This window comes from Myotis davidii, unplaced genomic scaffold (genome assembly GCF_000327345.1).
Source record: "Myotis davidii unplaced genomic scaffold, ASM32734v1 scaffold281, whole genome shotgun sequence".
In the NCBI taxonomy this organism is placed as follows: Eukaryota; Metazoa; Chordata; class Mammalia; order Chiroptera; family Vespertilionidae; genus Myotis; species Myotis davidii.
The window spans coordinates 4,097,720-4,104,020 of record NW_006293784.1 but is presented as its reverse complement, the minus strand read 5'-3'; positions in this window follow the sequence as shown (position 1 = coordinate 4,104,020).

Sequence of the window (6,301 nt, the reverse complement as noted above, 5' to 3'; positions counted from 1 at the left end):
GTTTTACCACCTTTTAAGTTAATTTATCTACTTTAGGTTTATCTGACTACAGGGGTAGTAGAAATTCAAATCCTAAACCCACACGAGGATAGGCTTTGGTTACATGTTTTCAGAGGAGATCATTTCCAAGGCAGAAGAGCTTCCTTATTTTCATCCTGGGCCAGCAAGTGAATTTTTTTCCTGGACTAACCTTCCACTGAGGGTGTAGCCTTTCGGTGCTCTCGGCAATGTGGGAGTCTCAGTCCAGATCCTACCCTGTGAAGGCCAAGTCCTTGTCCCTGAGTGCCTGTTGACGGCAAAGCGCCTAGCTTAAGGAAGGAACCAGCAACCTCTCCTCCTACTCTCCAAGGGTGGGCCAAACTTGGATGCCTTTCTTTCCAGTGGAGTCAATGTACACTTAAGAGAACGTTTGCTAATAGTTTATCCACCATTCCTAACTATTTTACAGTGAGATGATCTATCTAGTTCACCATATGACTGGTAACAGACACCATACAGCTACCCATTGCCTTTGCCAGTAAACGGGATTCTCCTTTCCCACTTGTATTTTTGGTACAATTTTATTGAGATACAATAAAATGCACATATTTAAGCTGTACAATTTGATCTGTTTTGACATGTATACACCTGTGTAACCACCACAATCAAGATAACATTTTCATCATTATCGAACGTTTTCTTGAGACCCTTTGTAATCCATCTCTCCCTCGACTCCATTTCCCCCGTCCATCATGGATCTGCTTTCTGTCACTATAGATTATTTTGTATTTTCTATTATTCTGTTTAAATGGAATGAAACAGTGTGTGCTGTTTTTGCTTGAATTTTTTATTCTCCATATTGATGTTTAGGTTTGTCCATGTTGTTTAATGTCTCAAACGTTCATCTCTTTATTGCTGAGTAATATTCCTTTGTATAGATATATATAATGATTTGTTTATCCTATTCACTTGTTGATGGCCATTTGGGTTATTTCCAGCTTGGAGCTATTACAAATAAAACTGGGAAGGACCTTCACGCCCAGGTCTTTGTTTCTCTTGGGTAAATACTAAGGAGTGGAATGCCTTGGTCTGATGGTAGGTGTATGTTTAACTTTCTTTAGAAATTGTAAAAATATATCCCAAACTGGTTGTGCCATTTTACATTCCTACCAGCAATGTATGAGAGTCTCAGTTGCTCCATGTCCTTGCTACCATTTGGCATACTCACACTTTTAAATTTTAGCCTATCTAAAATTACTGGTGAGTAATGATGTTGAACATCTTTGCATGTGCTTATTGGCCATCTGTGTTTCATTTTTGGTGAAGTGTGTGTTCAAATAGTTTGTACTTCAAAAAATTGGGTTTTGGGGCTTCTTATAAATGAATTGTGAGAGTTTCTTTCATAAATTCCATGGAAGAGTCCTTTGATATATACTGTGAATATTTTCTCTCTTGTAGCCTGCCTTTTCACTGTCTTTTTAAAAAATATATATTTTTTGATTGATTTCAGAGAGGAAGGGGGAGAAAGAGAGATTTAAAAGCATCAGTGATGAGAGAGAACCATTGATTGGCTGCCTGACCGGATTCAAACTGTGACTTCCTAGTTCAGAGGTTAACACAGAACCACTGAGCACACTGGCCGGGTCCTTTTCACTTAAAGGTACCTTTTGAAAAACAAAAGTTTTAAATTTTGATCAAGTCCAATTTTCTATTTTTTCTTTTATGATTTGTAATTTTGATGTCCCATCTAGGAAACTTTATCTTATATTTTCTCCTAGATTTTATCTTTTGTTTTCTTCTAGAAGTTTTATGGTTTTAGGTTTACATATAGATCAATGACCTATTTCGAGTTAATTTTGGGGTACAATGTGAAGTAGGGATAGATATTCAATTTTTCCAAACAGATATTTAATTTGCCTAGAACTATTTGTTGAAATGACTTTCCCTTCTGAATTGGCAGCTTTGTAAAGACAGACAAAACAGTTAACATAATCCATATGCCTATTTTTTTCACCAATGTCAAATGCTTTGCAGTGGTTCTCAACTTTCCTAATGCCGCGACCCTTTAATACAGTCCCTCATGTTGTGGTGACCCCCAACCATAAAATTATTTTCGTTGCTACTTCATAACTGTAATTTTGCTACTGTTATGAATCATAATGTAAATATCTGATGTGCAGGATGTATTTTCATTGTTCGTGACCCACAGGTTGAGAACCGCTGCTTTATAGTAAGTATTGACATCAGGTAGGGCAAGTCCTCCAACTTTGCTTTTCTCTTCTTAATTGCTTTGATTATTTGAGATCCTTTGCATTATCATATACATTTTTATAATCAGGTTGTCAATGTCTACAAAACAACAACAGCAGCAACAAAACCCTGTTGAAATTTGTATTGGTATCATATGGGTATAGTTCACCATAGAGATATTGTTATCTTAAAAATAATGTCTTTCAGTCCATGAGTATATTATATCTTTCTACTTATTTAAGTCTTCGTTAACTTTCTTCAGCAATATTTTATAGTTTTTTTTTATTTTTTTATTTTTATTTTATAGTTTTTAGTGTAGAAGTCTTGGTCTCCTTTTGTTAGATTCATTCCTAAATATTTTATGATTTTGGTGATACTGTAAACAGAAACTTTAAAATTTTCATTTTCTAATTATTTGCTAGGAATATGTAAGAATACAATTAATATTGTAGATTAACCTTGAACCCTGCACCTTGCTAAATTCATTTATTAGTTATAATAATTGTTTTGTAGAATTCCAGTCTTAGGCTTGTTGATATTGTCCTAAAGTTCTGGAAACCTTTGTCCATTTTTTTCTTTCAATTGTTTCTTTCTGTTCTTCAGTTTGGATAATTTCTATTGCTCTATCTTCATTTTCCCTTATGTTCTGCTATGGAGCCTATCCAGTGAATTTATTAATAGACAAGGCCTACAGATTTATTTCTTAGATACACGCACTGTGCAACCCCAGTGGCCCATGATCTTGGTGTGCTAATCTGGAACTCCAAGACCCCAAAAGTGCAGCCTTCCATGGGCCCAGATTTTCTTCAGTTGCTTCAGGTTTTCAGGGAACTTGTTGTCCAAACCATTGGCCACAACCTGGCTGTATTTTCCATCCTTTATGTCCTTCTGTCTGTTCAAGTACTGAGCTGGGATTCTGCATAATGGTGATCACGTGTTCCACCTCATCCTCTGTGAGCTCTCCTGCCCTCCTGGTGCCGTCGATGTCAGTTTTTCTCAACATCTCTGAGCATATCTTTGCCACATACCCTTACCTGCGGTGAAGGCAAAGGCTATTTCTACCATCCATGGATATTGGTGTTGAGTACTGGCAAAATGTGCTGGAACTTCTCAGGGGCTACTAGAGTCAGGGCAGCAGGGTGGGGAGGAGGTCTCCTGTGGAAGAGCATCCAGTGAATTAAAAAAAAAAAATTCAGAGTCTATTTTTAATTTCTAAACTTTCCAATTTGATTTTTTTGGTAGTTTCTATTTCTCTGCTGAGAATTTCTATCTTTTCATTCATTTCCAATGTCTTTGTCCTTTACCTCAAGGGTCATAATGATAATTTAAAAAGTCTTCGGTAGTTTCAACAGTTAGGTTATCTTCAGGTTGGCATCTGTCTATTGTTTTCCTCTTGAGAATTGGTCCTATTTTCTTGTTTCTTTGGTAGTCGAGTAATTTCAGATGGTATCCTGAACATTGTCACAGTAATGTTGGATAGGTTCCGAGTCCTTTCAGAATCCTCAGGCGAATGCTCTGTTGGCTTTAGCAGGCAGTCACCCCAATTAGGCTCCGTGACCCCAAGTTCTTCTGTGTTGGTTTGTGTCTGTACCTTGCATGCTTGGTTCAGATGGTAGATTGAACCAAGAGTTCATACCCCCAAATCAGGGGACCCCTGTCTCTATTTCCTTTTCCTCTCATTTGGGATTTCTCCTACTCTCTCCACCCCATAGGGTCAATATTTCCTGGATCCTCTGGCTAGAAAGACATATTCATATTGAAATTTTAACTGCCTGTAGCAAACACTGCTCCAAAACTGGGGCCTGCCCTCAGGATAAAGCTGAATAAGAAAAGAGAGAAAAAAAAAGGAAACTCCCACCCCCTCACCAGCTATTTTTGCTTTCACAGTCTTTAGGTAAGGATAAAGCTGAATAAGAAAAGAGAGAAAAAAAGGAAACTCCCACCCCTTCACCCCCCAATCCACCAGCTATTTTTGCTTTCACAGTCTTTAGGTGGCTTATTTTCCCCATATTTTTGTCAGAGTTTTTAATTGTAATCAGTAGGGAGGATAGGCTATAGTGGGCTCACACTGTTATGGCAGAACCCAAATCCACAGACGCATTTGTTTTTAACATTTATTTTGAAGAGAATTCAAAGACCTAGCAGGGTCCTGCAGGAGAGCCAGTCACGTGCTTCCCCAAAACTCCCCACCCTGCTCTGAAAAACACAGGCTTTCTGTGTTCTGGTTTCAAAATCTCAGGCAACAGTAAGAGTCCTTAAAAGCAAAGAAATCCTTTATCAATGTTGAAGAGGGTGTGTTTAAAATTGGCGCAATTTTATTTTACTTCCTTCTAGGCGCAAACCTTTAATTTGGAGGGTAGAGGGGAGCTATATAATTATTTCTATATGCTTCTTTCTTTGGGGGCAAAGGGAAAAATAACATTCACTACACATATATATAGTGCTCGAAAGGTGGCCTAAAAGTGCCTTTTGTTTCCTTGGGAGTCATTTAGTTTAGTTTTCAGACTTGTCACTTTTAATTATTTACCTGATGGTCATATGTCCGATTATAATATAAATATAGTATATAATTACACTTTTGAAAATGGGTATTTACTTCTTGGCCCACAATGGTTTTTTGGAGCTGCTACAACCTATCTGTTAAACATAAGGAGTAGCAGCATGGAGCCCAGAGCTGACTCAGAGAATTAGTCTAATTTGAGGACCGTTGCCCAGGTAAATAACAGCTGCTGTGGAATCATTACCGCTGAAGTGGCCAATGAATAATTTACCTTTATTCATCAGTTCAACTATAACAGATGAATATTTCAGGATTACTAACATATAAAAAAATGGCAAATATCACTAGTTCAGCTAGTTGTTATATTTTAAAGGGGACGCTATGAACCGATAGGAGGAGGTGGAGTGGCAGTCCCGAGATTTTCCTTGGGAGATTGTGATTAATGATGGGTAACATCAAAATGATGAGAATGTGAATTTGGTTTTGGTAAACAACCTTAACATCTGTTTATCCAAATCTTATGCAAAATGTGTTCAGCCTTTGCACTGGCAAACAGGGAATCTTGCAAGATCAACTTTTTCCCATGAGAGTTTCTTTCTGAATTTATTTTCCTTACTTAAGAGGAGGCCATTTCCACATTTCTGGCTTTCTAGTGGGTTCTGGCATTTCATTCTGAACCTCGTATGTAGCCAGCACCGGAAAATTGCATGGGTCTATTTTTAAATTGAAGGGGAGCTTTTTTAAAAAAATTGAAAATAATCTTTTATTATTTCAAACACAGTATATGTGTATTACAGAAGGTAAAAAAACCCCAAATAAGTAAAAATTAGAATGTAAAAACACTATTTTTATTATTCAGAGATGGTTCCTGCAGCCCTTCATTGTGTTTGGTTCTGGACCTCCTTCGGGTATGCATGTAAGTATTTTTGTTCCTAGAACGGGATCAGACCTTACTTAATGTTTTGTCACTTGATTTTTAAAGTCAAGGATCTCTGCCTTTCCATGTATTTTCTTCTTATCTAATACCCAATCCACATTCACAGTTCCCCAACTATTTAGAGGAACTTAAAAATCATTTTTATTTTTACATTAAATTCAAAATCAATCCTTGACAATGAAGGATGACATTCTAAATATTTGCCTTCATTGATTTGATTCAGAGAATTCATGGGGGGTCTTTGGCAGGCCTAATGGTCGGTATTGATAATCATGTGGCCATTCTGTCATATAGATGAATTGATCTTATCACCTGTAGAGTTGCCAAAATCAAAGATGAGCTTGTACTCTGGGGAATTCAGGGACTGAAATGACAGCTCTTCTGTCAAGAAGTTCGTCATAAGGATGAAAAAGTATATAATGTGAGGAATGTAATAGTACTTATAGTTGTAGCCTTTTACTTCCTTGTGTATTAGGTTATGTAATGTGTGAATGAGGGTTACCCTGAGAGCAAGTTAGAACCTTTGGAAAGGACCACACTTAATTGCCAACCATTAAGTATGTATCCCATAAATACATTTTTTGAGTTTTGTCCCCTAAATGACATCTCATGTCAGCAAAGACTTATACTTATTC